This window comes from Pleurodeles waltl, chromosome 8 (assembly GCF_031143425.1).
Source record: "Pleurodeles waltl isolate 20211129_DDA chromosome 8, aPleWal1.hap1.20221129, whole genome shotgun sequence".
NCBI classification, from domain to species: Eukaryota; Metazoa; Chordata; class Amphibia; order Caudata; family Salamandridae; genus Pleurodeles; species Pleurodeles waltl.
The window spans coordinates 542,254,119-542,271,308 of record NC_090447.1 but is presented as its reverse complement, the minus strand read 5'-3'; the positions used below and the strand labels follow the sequence as shown (position 1 = coordinate 542,271,308).

The following is a 17,190-nucleotide window of genomic DNA, read 5'->3' as shown; positions in this document are numbered from 1 at the left end:
TGGTTGGAAAAAAAATTGCAGACGGTTGAAGGCAGCGATCAATAGGGGGCTAGATCATATGGGTGTACAGTATTTCAGATCATTCTAGTGGGTAGAAGGGTCACCTCCTCCCAGTCCCAGAACCTTACCTTAGTTTTAAAATGTAGTTTTTAAGATCACTAGTGCATACAAGGTTTTTAACGAATTAAGCCTACCAGTGCTAATAAATACCATTTCAACCATTTAAAAGGGTCCGAGTCTGTTTCAGAGAATAACGATGGTCCCTTAGGTTTTGCAGTGCCGAGTGGCAGGCCCTGCGAGGCTGATACTTAACATCAGTCTGCTCAAAGCCGTTCTGCGTATTTTATTTCGACACAATCATCTGCAGAGTGGGATAGTGCACTTTCGCTACTAATCTATATCTGGTTTGATGCACTTTAAAGTAGTGTTGTTTTTATTGTTATAATTGTTGTACTTCATGTGTGGTGTGGTTTTAACTAATGGCATGAAATAAAATTATTCTTCTATTCCTCTTCTTTTACAAATTAAGCACTGACTGACAGCTAAGTTCCTATGCAGTGTCTGTAACAGTATACATGTACACTACATTATCTGTGCATTTCTTGTGTAGGATTCACTCCAAGGCCACTGTAAATAAGTCTGAAGCTGATTACGTTTTATGGTCTAAAGGTAATGGTGTGTACTGTTTTTAGGTTTCGCCTACAGTGCACGTGTGCTGTCAGGGAAAGCTATTGTTTTGTAAAAAAAAAATCTTAAAAGTGGATTAGCGCCTCTCCCTTACTTACCTTTACTTACTACCAGTGCTCTAAATGGGGAAAAAATAAGTCACTCACCAAATTGAGCTGTGGACTAAGGCTGGAGTTTGGGACAGAGCTAGGGGCCGGGCTAGGAGGAAGCATTTATTAACAAGACAAAGACTTTCTCGGTGCACAATTCTGCATGATGATACAGAAACATTTCTGCTATCTGTATATCTGTATTTGTATTACTATTTTTGCATGTGCAAAAGGATATATATAGTACTTTTTTAAAAATGTAAATGGTGTGCAGATTGCTTCTGCACTTATGGTACATAAACAACATCTAAATTTCCACTTATCCATAGTAATGGATACTTTGTGCAGCCTGGGAAAAAAACCTAGGCGAGGACGTGCCATGATCCAGTTAGTTATGACAGATTCCACCTCTATTTATCATCTATATTTTCCTGTTTATTCAGCTATGGCGGCCCCTTTAAAGTACCTTTTGTTATTCCCTTGAATTCAATAATAAGGTATGACTAGTCAGTTTAAAAGGTAAAAAAGAATGAAGTACATTGATTATTTGAAGAACAAAAACAAAGGTTGGGGAACTTCATGTGGTGACTAAGAAAATAAGCAAAGATTATTTATTTAATTACCCGATGTTGTTGTGAGACACCTGACTTCATGGCAAAGTTGATTTTGAATTAACAGTTCCTCCTGTGTGTTTTTATTTATATGTAAAGGGCCCAAGAGACCCTTAAACACTTACCATGAATATGCATATTTATTGCTTTATTTTCCCTTAATTGCAGCATGTAACCTTTTAAGAGGAAAAATAGTATTTCAATGCTTTTTGGAGCCAAGCCACTGCTTCACTTACCCCCCTTAAAGTGATGCATTTGTAATTTATTTCACATCAAAAACTGAACACTTCCCATCCCCTTTACATTCATTGTCCATTCTTTTCTCTCATCATTTCCATCAGTCTCTTTACTCCTCCTTTCTGTAAGTATATTTTTCTTCTACTCTTCCATCCCCATTCCTATTCCTCATTTCTCACCCTAATTCCATTCTGTCTCTCTTTTAATTTCTATCTCGATCACCTTTCAAATGGTCTAAAGGTGCACATGCAAATCTCAAGATTACATAACTCTACCAGACAGCCATTCAGTCACTGGTACCCTCGGAGACTGACATTCATACACATCATATACCAGAAAGAGCTATCTGCTAGAGAATCAGTGTGAAACAGTATTAGCCTAATCACAGCAATCAAACACATGATGCTTATATTTCAGGGCACTGGTTTGCAACCCTCTATTCAGGACCCCTGGAATTATGTGATTCTGCAATGTTTTCTGAATAATGATGGAATAGCTGCATTTGCCCCTTAAACCATAATCTGCAGATTTTGCCAAAAGAAGTGTGTTTCCAGCTTTAACGGATCAAACGTTAGTAAAAACATGGCAACATGTTTATGTGCAGTGGAAGGCCCTTTCCAAAGGTTGGCTGGTCAGGTTTGAGTTTCCTATTGCTGTATCTAGGCATTAAACTGGTACTAATAAGGTGAAATATTTTCCCAGAAAGAGTTACTATATATAAAAAACAAAAATATAATGAGGTCATACTATCACATATTGCACCGTAATAGGCTGCATAATTTGCCTCTTCTTGCCACATGATTCGGTCATCCCTGCCACGTAATTTGGACCTCCCCTGCCTTATAATTCCAGTGGCCCTATTTATATTGCACAGCAAAATTAAACAGAAAACTAGTGCTGCATCGACCAGCCAGTGACAGAATGAAATGCACCATGCTGTAGCAAAGCACGAGTGTGGCTTACATTGGGCGCAAGGGCATCACATGTATAAAGTTTGAAATAGCTGAAAAAAGAAGATGCTAAGAGAAACTGAATGCAGCATAATAATTTGCCCATGTAAACTTGTGCCCAAACAGAATTGGAGTGCTTTTTCACACTGCCTCTTGCCTTCCAAATTCTACTGTAGTGCATAACCACTCAGATTTGCTAAAGAATATAATTATAATAACTTTCCACAATGTGAATTTAATGTACACCTTCGCATGGGACAGGTAGCCCACCCTGCATTGCACACCAACAATGGGATTAACTGGCAAGGGTAAATGGAGCCAGCACTGTTCATCACTGTGCAATGCAAACTGTCAAAAACCACAGGCAGTCCTGACCAAGTAAATGAGCTGTGCTCATCTTAGAGCAACACCAATGCACGGCTGTAAAGAGGTACTGTCTTGCACTGATTCTGCTGTCATGTCCCTCTAAGCGCCGGTACTCTTCTTGGTGAAGGAGAAGTTCTGGTACTCAAAGGATGAGAAATCGAAAAGTGCTGGTACTTAGTACCAGCCCATTTAAAGCACTGCTTACCACTGGTTGGTTTCCAGGTCGCTTTTGTTTCTTTACTTACCATTGGTTGGTGCCTTTTCCTCACCTTCGGCTTCCTCCTGTCTTCAGTCTTCATTGTTGCCGTGGAGCATGGACCAAGTATGGCTTTGTTTGGCCAGTGTCCTTCAATTCGCCTCAGGCTCCTCTTGGTACTTTCTTGTACCACTCACTCATTTAGTGAGTGACATGTTTACAGAGTTTTGACAGCCCTCCCTTTTTGTGTGAAGAGGCTTTAGAAGTACACAAGCGCCCTAGTTCACGTCATGTGCTCTTTTGAGGAGTTCCTCTGACTGTTGTGTGCTTGGTGCTATCCTCGTGACCACACTCCCTCCAGAAAAGATTCCTCTGCCTCACCCATTCTGTCCAGTAGTGCTTTGCCCAATTCTTTCTGTCCCTCGGCATTTCACTTTTTCTGACAACTCTCTCTCAGTCATGGTTCTCATCCCCATCTCTTTCAAGTCTAGTCTTGTTTCTTATTCCCTCACTCTTTCCTTCACTGTTTTTTCTATTTTCCCAGTCACCCTTTTCATTCTTCTTTTCTTAGTTTTTTTTTTTTTTTTAACTTTATTTCTTTTTTGCTATTTTGTGTAGTGTGATCTTGGCATAAGGGCTTTGGAACACTTTATTTGGGCACAAGTTAAATCGCACAAGGTTCAATGATTTTTTAAGGCATACAGAGGTTAAATTACATTCTCTCCCCAGCCCCTCTCTTTCCCTTTCTCTCTTTTCCACTTTTGTCGCTCCTCTCCTGTCTTCCATTTGTGTATCACTGACTGTCTTCTTTGTGTCCTTCTGTTTCTCGGATTTTTAAAGAACATGTGCAGCGCTAAACATACATGGCACTGGGTCATAAAAGAGGGGCCTGTAAAAAAAGAATGGTGGTTTTACAGGGCTAGAGAGTGGAATACTTCTGGTCCGTCTGTCTATCCTCTTTCTCTTGTTTTCTTGTCCTTGTTTTTGTCTTTCCACCATCATTCTGTGTTTTGATCCTTATACCATACCACATATGCATCTACACTTATATAAAACAAAAATAAGTGTGTGCCACTGAGTTGGACCTTCTGTCTCTCTGACAGATCAACTGTGTATTTCTCTGGCTCACAGCACTGCACTCTTTCTTTTCCCTATTCTACCCCTCCCCACCACCAGCTGAGTTGGGTGAGGAAGACTCAGCCAGTGTGTCTCGGGCACTTACAGCACTGTATGTGCGTCTCTCTAATAACTCCCTCTAATGCTCTGCACCTTTCTCCCTACTTTATGCTCCATGTACCGGTCCGTTAGTCCACACCCTCAAGCTCTCGTACCCTGTATATCTAATGTTCTGTACACAACAGTTCTTGCTAGAAAGAGATGCCTGTCTCTTGTTGCCAGCCCAGTCTTTCTTCCTACTTTCTCTTTCTTTCCTCTAGACCTTTCATTTGCATTTCAGACATCAGTTCTTACCTTAAAATTTCTCTCACTTGTTGACTACCGCACACTGTCTCTTGCTTAATAAATCTCGGTTCATTAATACTTACCCCTCTGTCTCCTGCTCCCTATCCTTTTGTCTTTAACCTCTATCCCTCTGTCTCGCTACCCTGTAACCCACATTCTGCCTCTTGCTAAACCACTCTCTTGCTCCTTACCCTTATCTTTTACTTAACACCCCTATCTCTATTACTCTCTACTCTGCGTCTTTTGCATTCTATCAGCTGACTCTTGCTCTCTACACCTATATTTTGCTCTCTACCCCGTCTCTTGAGCTCTACCTCTTCTTTTTCCCACTAACACTCTGTCTGCTATCCCCATACACTATGTCCCTTCACCCCGCATTCCTTTGTCTCCTGCTCCCTACCCCACTGTCTTTTACTCCAAACACTGCTGCTTCTTTATTCATTTCCCTCCGTACTCCTCTGTCTCTTGCACTCTACCTTGCCCCTTGGTCTCTTTCTCCCTACACTTCTCTTTCTCATGCTTCATACCCCACTCTTGTTTGCTTCTTACCACCCTGAATCTTGGCACCTACCACTTCTCCTGGTACCTGCTCTTCTGTCTCTTGCTCCCTACTTCTGTCTCTTGCTACTATTTTATCTCTTACCCTTTGCCTCCTACTTCCTGCCCTCCTGACCCAATCCCCATAATTCTGCCTTTTGCTCCCATGCATCTTCCTTCCTGATCTCCTCTGTGTCTTGCCCCTGTCTCTTACTGACCATCGGTTGTTACCCCATTGGCTCTTCCTCGGTTCCCTCACAGCTTTATGTTCTTTTTTTAGTGCTATGAAGTTCCCAGCCTGTGACAGAAAATACTGTGGATATGCAAGTCATTATTGTAAACTTGCATTACACAAAGTATAAGATAGACTGCAAAAAAAAAAAATTGCAAAAAGGTTTAAGATAAAATGGTGCTTCCAAAATATAGATTTTAGTAACACCCACACTGTACGAAGTGCTATTTTTTTTTCAAATAAATGTCCCTTGAAAGCATGAGTTTCATAGCTCAGCTCATAACTCCCTTGCATTACCAGTCAAAAAGAATACAGTTTTTTTCCATCAGGAAGCTTTAAGTGATTTCAACAATTAAAGCCAATACCAACCTCCAAGCAGCACAATTCACATTCACAGTTGTGCACACTGCATATCTTTCAGGCAAGCAGGCATCCAGGCAAAAAGGCTTGATTCTTGTTTTGCTGTCTGCCCGCCTTTGGTTTGGCAGCACAGGAGACTCACTACCTGACACTTCAGCTGAAGCAGTTAAACTATCGGAATTAACAGTCCCAGGGTGATTGTCTTTTCACAGAAAACTGTTTTTCATAAATTTAAAAAGTATGGGCATGAGCCCCTCCGACCCCACCCACTTCGACCTCTGTTTGTCCCTCTGCATCCATCTCTCCATCCCTCTGCCCCTACTGCTCACACCTTTCTGTCCCTTCCTCTCACCCCCAGCCTATATTCCTGTGTACCTCGCCCCCTCCCATTGTTGCCTCACATCTATGTTTGTCTCATGCTCTTGCTGATTCCTTTACCTGCTCTCATCAACCCTTGCTTTGTTTTTCTTTTCACCTACTCTGTGGAACTGTATGTCACACAGCTCACCAATTTCCATAAAACACATCTGGGGCCAGTTACCTTCATTTTCACTTCCATTCATTCAAGACGCCCGGCCACACTGGGCTCTGGGCAGTATTCTAATCAGGGGAGTGTTTTCATAAATTGCTTTCATCAGCATTTACAAACTGAGCCTGGAAAAGAGTTATCCGAATGCGAGTTGTTATTCTACAAATATGTGCTTTACAGAATGTGCCTGGGAGCAGATTTTGTGGGGTGTGGTTTCAAGCTTCAGACTTTGGAAATTCCAGATCCTTGTGAAATTCGGAACACCATCTTCCTGTGTTTCGGGTTACTTGAAATCTCCCTATTGCCACCTGAAACAGGAGTTTGGGGGACCTAGAGAGCTGTGCATTTTTAAATGGTGGGAAAGAGAGACACACTTACCTATTCGCTTAATTTAAATAATTCCCCCTTCTTGTTAACTCTGTTCTTACACCATATTGTGCTTTTTCCCGTGCCCTTTTCCCTTCATGGATACGCACAATTTTTTTAATATACACTCCAGCCATCCTGTTTTTTTGTCCTGAGATGTTTGTATTGTAAGTGTTTAAGAAATGTCACCATGTCACCATCAGTATCAAAAGCTGTGTGGACTGCCTTGAAATTTAGACTAATAAACTAAGTCAAACTCCATCAAGTATAATATTTACTTGGCTATTTTTACGTTTTGCCTGCACCGCACTTATGCTTTGGTTGCATAATCTCTTGTTTAAAAAAAATATCTTAAAAGGGGATACGGCCCACCCTTTACTTAACTTTATTTACCATTGATCTCTTGTATTTGAGGAAAAAAATTAAGAGGGATTTACAGCCCGTCCATTACTTACCTTTACTTCCCATTGGTTGGCTTCCACGTCAATCTGCATTTCAGTATTCCTATTGGTCAGGGGCTCCTCCTGGGCCCCAGCTTCCTCCAGGGCTTCTGAGTCTTCGCCCATGCCGTGGAGCACGGACCAAATACTGCTTCCTGCGGCCAGTGTCCTTCCACTGGTGGCAGGCACTTCTTTTTCACTTTTGGCACGCACTCCTTTGGCATACACTCTTAAAAAAGTGTATGCATCTGCAGTCCCTCTCTTTCCACCCCTACATCCTCCCTACCCATCCCGTGTGATTTCACAACCGGCCTGGGCGAAGTAGCATAATTTGAAAATACTGAAAATGTAAAAAGTGTCAAGAATTGTAAATGTGCAATCAATTAAATGATGATGTGTTTAATATAAGCACTTAGTGTTTCAAGCCAGAATAGCACCTGACCAGTTGTAGAAAATTTAACAGTTCAGCCCCAATGAAGAATCCATCAATAGTGTGTTTTGTGGAGTAACGGTCTTATCTGCTGAGGGATAATAATATTTATATACTGCTGTCTACACTGGACATTGGTTACTTTGTCCAACATAGGTTTGTCTCCATATATACAACATAGACGTACCATTTAGGAAACGTAATGTATTTGTTAATAAGTGAAAAAAAATGCTATGATCATCTTGCAAGTTTTATGTTTCAGTGAGGACAGTGCTTTAAATGAAAATATAGAAGTGCAGGGACTCGCTACCAGAGTACTTTCTTCTTTCTGCGAAGTGCCGGTACTCTGTAATTAAAAGTATTACGTTCTTCCTGAGAATTGCAGGTGCTCGTCCTCTCAAAATAAAAAAGTGACGGTACTCATTACCGGCCCATTTAAAGCACTGAATGCGGACCAAAGTGAAATCCAAAACTGCCGGGCACGTCCGTTTTGAGTATAAATCGGAAACAAGTATACCTGAAAATGAACCCTGATGCGATAAAATAGGAAGTGAGAGCAGCACCCAAAAGATAATGAATAATACCATAGAACGTTGAACAATGATGGGCCATTCCCCCGCCTAAGTTGTGACAAATAAGAACTGCACAGACGGTAAGAGGTTCGCTGCCACACTTGTATGCTTGGTAACACTGGAGGAACTGGCTTGCTCAATGTACTGTACTGCTATTCCAGATAGCCTCCTTTAAGGATACAACTCAGACACGCTTGTCCAACAGAGTTAACATCCGAGTCCAAAAACAACCATGAAATGACTGGAGCTTAAAGCCCTATTTTTCACTGCGGAGAGCTCTTCAGACTGCGCCGCACCAGAAACAAATGAAGCAGATAATAACGCAAAGCTGCTTCCCTCAAATCGTCAGAGACACAATCAGAAACCGCTAACGCTTGTCCTATAAGCACCGTCATTAGCTGATTTTGGATTAGTCAGCTGCTCAGCTCTGAGATGGCGGAAATTGCTAGAAATGTCAGTTCAGATTCGTTTAATCAGTGAAATCAAGGAAAGAAAATCAATGCATACTCGGAGGTTAAAAGTTGACTCAAGATTCGAAGGGGGTGGTGAGCTCGGCTTGTGTTTTCTTTTCAACTTGGGGCCTGCACGCGCACAATGCTTTGGAGCATGCGCCTTTAGTCTTTTTTAGTAGGTCGAGGTCAGTTTGGTATGGATTATCTAGCAATTCAAAGTGCGGGGAATACAAGAGAGGGATCTGCAAGATCCACTGATGAAAAGGGCAAAGGATACAGAAAAAGGTTAAAGAGATGCATTGAAAAGGTTGACAAGGTCGGGGCCAAGCAAATGAACGGAGGCATCGATTAAACTGCAGATCGAGTTAAAAACCTTGAGAGCTGGCAGCCTCTAGAAGCAGATGCATGAGTAGGCAAAATATTGACAGGGCTTGATTGGCTCAACCTCAGGTTTAAAGACATGGTAATGTTATTTTATGATGTTTTCCTATTCTCTGGTTAAATTATGCTGGCTCCCCTGGTGCTTCTCGCGCTAGGTTGGCAGAGATCAATCTTTTTTTTTTTACAGCTTCCTGATGTTTTATTTGTGGTCGAGAAAACTTCTCGTGTTGAAGGTTAAATGATGACATTTAAGCGACTACTTTTAGACACAATCAGCATTGAAAATGGCTTCCTAGGGCAGGATAAAACATACAGAAAAGAAGTGATCCTCCTCTCAACTGGTTGGTCTGGGCGGGAAACTTTCAGGACTGTTAAGTTGCAAATATATTACTAATGTGCGGTAGTGGACTGTCATTTACAGACAGCACATTTTACATCGAAATGGGCACTAAATTTGCACAGACATGCCATTTTACTGATAACACGAGACACACACACAAGACAGTACACAATAATTAGCACATCACCAAGTAAAAAGTATTGATTTTTTTTATCCTATTAAAATATTTGATTTCATCACACTTCAAAATTGAAAAAAGAAAGTTCTTAATTAGTTCTTTCCTCACTGCGTATGTGTTTTGAAACGTATGCAAAGTTAAAGTTGTGTTGGGTGTTAGAAAAAAATAACCCCCCTCCCCAACAACCTTTCCTTTCACATTCAGCAAAATTTCCCATATTTCACATTTCAAAATCTTCTCACTTGCAGTAAGAGAAATAAAAGTAAACAGCAAACTATGTGTTAAAAGAATAAGCAGCAATTTGTCAGAAGACAGCCTGAGGATAGACCTCTATCACTGAAGGCACAGAAAGTGTGACAAGATAAAAATAAACTTTAAAGGTATCTTAACTGGTCCTGTCAAACTCCAGCATGGTTATCTTGCGGGTGTTAGAGCACCACCTTACCCTTACATCCAGCACCTATGGTTTTCAGCTGAGAAAACCCTTTTATATCAGATTTAATTATTAGTAATTAACTAACTGCAAAGCCAGAACTTGGACGGAAGCCACTAATGTGTCCACACCAAGTAGGTGTTACTTCAATCAATCAATACATTTTTGTAAAGCACAGCACTGTCACTCCTCGGGGTATCTGGGCTTTGAGGGTGCCAAGTCTTCGAACAGCCAGGTCTTGAGTTTCTTTCTCAAGTCTGCCCTCAACGGTTCTTGAGGGAAAGAGAGGAAGAGTGGCAGTGTCTTGAGGGTAGGTGGAAGTTCAGTCGATGGTTGATGTAGAATGGTCCCTGATTGCATAGAGCTTTGTAGACATGCATGAGGATCTTCAACTGGCATCTCTTCTGGATAGGGAGCCAGTGAAAGTTTTTGAGGTTGCGGGTCCATTTACAGAGGTCCAGGATGAGTCTGGCTGCTAGATTCTGTATAGTCTGGAGTCTTGTTAGGAGCTGGGAGGAGATTCCGGAGTAGAGAGCATTACCGTCAAGGCAGCTTGTGACTGAGGCCTAGGTGAAGTTTTTCTTATGTTGACTGGGATCCATCTGAAGATTCTGCAGAGCATGTGAAGAGTGTGGAAGTAGGAGGAGATGACTGTGTTGGCTTGTCATTTCATGGTCAATTTGTTGCCAAGGGTAAGGCCTAGGTTGCATGCATGATCTGTGGGTATGGTTGTTGGTCCAAGTTCTGCTGGCCACCAGCTGTGGTCCCAAGCTAAGGTGCTCTTCCTGAAGATCAGTACTTCCGTCTTGTCGGAGTTGAGTTTGAGGCAGTTGTATTTCATCCAGTTGTTCATGGCATCACAGAACTTACTTTTATCATTGGAAGAGTCCTCAGTCAGTGATAGGATTAGATGAGAGCTGTCAGTGTAGGAGATTATGTTGAGTCCATGTGATCTGATGACGTCTGTGAGGGGGGGGTCAGGTAGGTGTTGAACAGGGTGGGGCAGGGGTAAGATCCTTGGGGTACGCCGCATACGATGTCCTTGGGTTCGTAGATGAAGGGAGGCAGCTGGATGCTGTGTGCGAGACAGGGAAAGAGATGATTCACTTGAAGGTGTGGTAAGAGACGGTGTTGAACACAGCAGAGAGGTTGAGGAGGATCAGGATCACAGTTTCTCCACTGTGAAGGAAAGATCTGATGTCATCTGTGGTAGCGCTGAGCACTATCTCAGTGCTGTGGGTGGCGCAGAAACCTGATTATGAGACGTCAAGTAGGTGGATTTGTCCAGGTGTTCAGTGAATTGTTGGTTGATGGCTTTTTTGAGTACTTTGGGTGGGTGAGGGTGCAGGGAAATTGGTAGTTAATTTTTTAGATCACTGGGGTTGGCAGAGGGTTTCTTTAGGAGGAGTCTGACCTCAGCATGTTTCCATCTGTCAGGGAAGGCTGCCATGGAGATGGAGGTATTAATGAGCTGGTGAGTTTGGTGCTGAATGGGATGGTTCTGAGGATGAAGAGTTGGTGGCTGCAGGGGACAGTTGGTGCACCGGAGGAGATGGAAGACATGATGGCCGTGGTGGTGTGAATGGTGAGCGCAGGTTAGGTGGTGATCGTTCGGCTGGTGTTCGCTAGTTGGTTTTAGTTGACAGATGTGGGTTGGGGGTCAAAATTGTTGTAGGGAGAGGCAATCTTGGTGTGGAAGCATTCTGATAGGAAGCCGCAGTGTTCTTGAGAGGGGTGGATGGTGTTTTCTGTGGCTGTTGGGTTGGAGAATTCTTTGATAATTTCTCTATTTACAAGTTTTTCTTATTGTGGTAGTACTGGAATATTTCATGTATGGCCTTTGAAGAATTTAAGCAAACATTTTCCAAGCTTTGCACTGCTAACATTGAAAATAAAAGTGGAAGTGGGCACCAAGGAAGACTGCAGCAATGGGTGTTTCCAGAGCTAAAGCTTGCCCTGGCAGCCCGCCTTAGCGAACTCAAGATGGACACATTCCAGAAATTGTAAAACTCATTAACTTTAGGATGCTTGTATTTAAAGATGTAAAGTTTCACCAGTTGCTGGAATGTTCCAGTCTTCAGCTCTGCGAACAAAGGCTAAGGATGTGTCTAATAAAATGCACCTCATCATACGTTATGCTTCTTCATATTGTAATATTTTAATTGAGATGAACTTAAAACAATATAAAAATTAAATTTTCAAACCTTTTTTCATTACTGGCTCAATACATATCACAATATAATGACAATGACTGCCTGCAGAGTTGAAGCGCTGGAGGGAGTATAGACATTAAATACTGTTCAAGTAAAAAAAGCATGCACAGGTTTGAAATACAGGACAATCGAGTGATCAAGGCATTTCCATATTAGTGTCTTCTTAGGTAGGTGCTCCTTGCAGTTCCAGGCAAGTGTTTACACCCCACCCCTTTCACATTACACCAGACGACACTGCCCGAATCTAAAGTGAAAAGTATGAAGAAAAGATACTATGCTAATGAACGTCGATATGTTTTCAGTACTTTATGAAAGGTGGTGGTAGCTGCTGTTATCCTTAAATCAAGAATGAAGCTGCTGTGTTTCTTAGCCCTAACCACTGAACATGTCCTGCTTCAGAGTCTGCCAGAGTGAAAACGTGGCACACTAAGTAGTTGAGCTGTTGGTGAACACTAGGGGAATAACGAAAAAAGTCCTCTTAAGATAGGGCAGAACAGAATAGTAGAAGGAACAATGACATAAGCAGAACGTTCTAAACAAGGTTCATGAATCAGAAGCCAGAGTTAGGAATTGTGGTGTGGGCATATCAGCACGATTGTTTTTAAATCCACAGCTACCCAGAGAGCAGCATTCTGAATTTGATGCCCTCTTGCAAGCAAGTAGAACCAAAGGCCAAGAAGTAGAGAGTTGCAATAATCTAGGTGAGAGACGATAGTCACCTAGAGCAAATCTTTCCTGCAGGAGGCAGAGAGGAAAGTAAAAATGTACTCAGAATTTAGAGAAAGGAAACTGGCAGACAACAGTTTGTTGATGTGGACTTTCAAAAACAATTGAGTGTCAAAGAAGAAACCAAGGTAAAGGGCTGGAACAACTATGGTCGGTACGCCACACCTTCCCACTCTCTATGACCGTCAGCCTCTAGGAGCCTTATGAGAGTGAAGGATGTCAAAGATGATAATTTGAGATTTGCTCAAATTAAGACACATAGAATTGGCACCCATCCATGTGACAATATAATTCATACAGTTCCAGAGGAGCCATAGAGTTTCCCTTAAGGCGGATAATGGATTAGGTATCTTTGGCATAGGCACAAAAACGGATGCTGAAGAAGCAAATCAAAGCAGCTAAGGGAGCAAGGTAGATGCTAAACAAGGTAGGGCTCAAAGACACGATGACAACTTTGTACTATGGGATGGAAGACCATCAGATTAAGCTGGATCAAGAATCTCATTACTCTTAATGAAATTGGTCAACTGTTAATTGACAATACTTTCCATTAATTTGGCCAGTGGAGGTAACAGAGAAACAAATCTAGAGATTAATAGAATGATGGGATCCACAGAAGCATTTTTAAGAAGTGGCACAATGAGGCTTCTTGAATGCAGAATGCAGAAATGTAGCCATTCATCTTTTACTCAGGGTGCTATGTTGTTAGGGCTGGATAAATGCCACTGTAGGGGTGTCCCTGCAGCTATGATATCTAAAATATAGATAGATGGATTTTGGGTCATCCCTCTAGAGTATAACTCTTTCATCATAATGCTATTGTACATTAGGTGTACTTTCACCTCCTACAGAGTGTTTCCATTACAAAGGATGAGACGCATTGTTTTCAGGAGTAGCAGCTGACAGATGCAAAAACCATATTAAAAAAACATTCCCCCACTAAAAGAAAAACAAATGCCTGAAAAAAGCTTACATCAAGTATAATGTAAAATAAGTATGTAAATGCACTGTAATATGTGTCATTTTTATTTTTAATCAAGCTCATATTTTTCGGGCAAAAAATGCTACATAAAAAATAGAAGCGTATCCTTATTTAAGTTGACTGACAATTACTATAGTGTGTTTACATTTTTTTTTGTGTGAGAGCTGAAGCAAGTACTTTGTTTTTTATGCAGCTTGTGTTGCATTGAAATTGTGGTCTTCTAGTATGGGTTTCCTGACCAGCAGCATGCTTCTAACAGCAAGGGCTCATTTAGGGATTTCAACATATAGCAAGATGTTTGACCACCATTAAACCACAAACAGCAAGCAGTGCTTCTGTGGAAGAACTCACATGGTTTTAGTTATTTGCGTCTTAAAAGGAGGTTGGTCGCTTGGGAATGAATTATCATTCATTCAATTATTATTTAATTATTAATTCAATTACTTTCCATTTACAGTTCAGTCAGCTGGTTCTTAAATAAGAATTTGTGCCAGCACGTTTATTAGGAAAACAAGGGCTATCCTCGTATACCCACAAAAACAAGGTTCATAAAAAGGTGTAAACATAAATTGTTCACTGTGCTATGAATAAAGTGATTTAAATGATGCATTAATTTAACAAGACATACGTTACCTACACGAACAATGTTACATTTTTTCAAAATGAGATACTTTGCCATGCAAATTTGCTTGATAAAATGTACCTTGCTCAGTTTTTAATTGATAGCAAAAACATTGCAGCGTAAATGTATGTGCTTAATGCTCAAGTGCTTATACAGTGACACGATACAAAAAGCAAACAGGGAAAATGAAGAGCACAGAGGAAGTTATGTTGCCATTTTAATTCTGCCCATACCACAGATCTTGTCTAGTCTGAAAACTTTTAGTCCGATTGCTCGCAGGATCAATGGCAGCTCAGCCTGTAATGGATCATTAACAGGATGATACATTTCGAGCATAAGCAACGCAAATATAATGTTTGCATAGATGCATCAAGCCAATTAGACGATTAATTAATTCGAGACATATTTGTTTAATTCAGGGTAACGAAAAAAGTCAATTTTATCCCCAGGTCTGTTTTTTTTTTTTTTGTGGGAAGGAAGCTTAATGTGATTAGAAACATATGTTTGGGTTGCAACAAAAAAGATTGCTGTAGATTGAAGATGCATCCAGTGGCGACTCCTCCGTAATGGCGAAGGAGCGTTGCCCTGCCGGCTAAGAAGGAACAGTTAAAATATAAAACTATATTTCATTAAAGTTTTATTTTTCAGCTGCTGGCTCAGCCAGCATGTGCAGGGAGGGGGTGGGGCTGGGCCATGGGAGGGTGGAGGAGGAGTGGAGTGGAGTGCACTAAGCATGCATGTCAGTTTGGCTGGCCGGCCAAACTGACATGTGCACTTAGGTATCTCCAACCCACCTGTGTTGCAGAGCCGGGTTAGAGAAACTGCACGGCCGCGGAGCACTGTCTGAGCAGCAGACCAAGCCGCTCAGACCAATCCTGGCACTGCTCTCAGGTGCTACGTTTAACAGTAGAGCAGCTCCAGGATTGCATGGGGAGTCTGTGCTGGTGTTCCAGGGACTGCTGGGAAACATGAGGAGGCCGGCATTGTCGGGAGCAATATGATTTTTTTAATTGTTATTACTTAAGTATTTCTCCCGTTGTTGTCGCTCCTCCCCTTGTGATTTGTGGCGGCAGCTGCTGGATGCATCAAAGAATGTTATGGATGTTCTGCTTTTGTTATAACCAGTTTTTAAACAGTTTCTCTGATTTTCCACATTACAAAAAAGCATGAAGAGGTCTTTACAAAGGTTCAGCTTGCATCCTTCAGTCTCTGCATTTACATTATGTATGCTTTAGGGGTGGAATGCTCTCACACTTCATTTCATTTAAAGTGCACTTGTTCAGTTGCGAGTACGGCTTGTGTGTGAGGAGGTCTATCTCCAGTGTGGCTGCCTTAATGTACATTGGGTAACCAAAGTGGTTTTCTGTTTAGCTCTCACATATGATGTAATGCTTGCAGAAGTCTTCAGTTATATCTGGTTGGGTAAGAGTCAATATTTGACCTATTCCTTTTTCAAAGTACTGTGAGGGAAAAATTGACAATCATGTTGTGGTTGCAGATTTATTTATTTTTTGTGCTCATCATTATGTTTTTTTCTACTTTTGCTGCTCATTATCTGCCATCACCACATGCAAACACGAAACAAGCCTTTGCAGCTCACTGAGGTGCCATGTTGTATTATGGCCAGTATGATATACCACTTGGCCATGGTTCTCAATCCTTCTGGGCTGGAATTCAGCTGAGGACTCTTTTTTGGATGTTGTTATATTCTGCTTCAAATGTGATCATATATATGTACTTGTCTCTTTGCTGCCACAGGTATCAATGAATTTCTTAAGCACTAGAGTTGGTGGTTTTGTTTGTAGAAGTTACAACATGGATGTTATAAAAGCATGCAAGCTCTCGTCCTGGGTTTCGCAGCAGATGGATAGCATTTAACATGACTGTCCCATAGAAGAACGACCCACATGGCTACAACCTCAGTAAGAGGCAGTAGTGTACAAATATGACATTGTTTCCCTTACTCTTGCTCAATGAGGGACCACCTTCTGTACATTTATTATTGCAGTGCTCCTTAGCTTGCTGCGATCATCACACTACTCATAATGTTTATTACATGCACTTTCGTGATGCACACAGCACAGTATAGATAACAAATATTTATAGCCTTGGGAATTCCCTAGGTACTTGTGATATGTTTGTGTTGGTTGACGTTTCTGTAAGAGAAAATGCACAAGGCTATGTATCCTGCAGAATACTTACCAATACAGACCAATGTAAAACTCAAATAAACCTGTTAAAATTGTATTATGTGCCACTGACTTCGACTGCCATCACAAAGAACAAGACATTTTATCTGTGATATAAGTGAAGAATTCTCCTGTCTATAAAGCATCAGCAGAAAGTGCTGACTATGATCACAGTGAGCTATTTGAGGGTGGGGAATAGGCAGTCGGCGTTAGCATCCTGCTGTCTTAGGCTTCTGAAATCCTCAGAGAGAGCAGCATTTGCCGCCTTCCTTTCTCAATGCAGAGTCTCAGCTCACATAGAAATAGGGTGGTGCAGCATGTGAAAATTAAAGTGTACATTCTGACCATGGGGCAGCTTCACATCTGTAAGCAGCACTCTACTTTTATTTCTCTGCAGGTGAGAACAAAATATTGTGTGCCCTAGTAGTGTTGTTCTTATTGTGTGTTTTGTGTCTTAGAACAACATATATCATAGTCTTCTAATTGGAAGACGTGTGTGCTCTGTTAAGGAAGCACCTCCTTAAGATGCTAATTTTCACGTAAGTCATTGTTTCTAGTCAAACGGCCAACAAAATGTTGCTGCTAATCTGTACATTTACCACACATAAGTG

General features: G+C 41.4%; 1 protein-coding gene across 1 annotated transcript in view; it reads right to left on the bottom strand.

The window, feature by feature from the left end:
• Positions 1 to 17,190, bottom strand: part of CFAP47 (cilia and flagella associated protein 47) — a 2,216,809-nt gene that overhangs the window by 596,751 nt on the left and 1,602,868 nt on the right. The window lies entirely within an intron of this gene.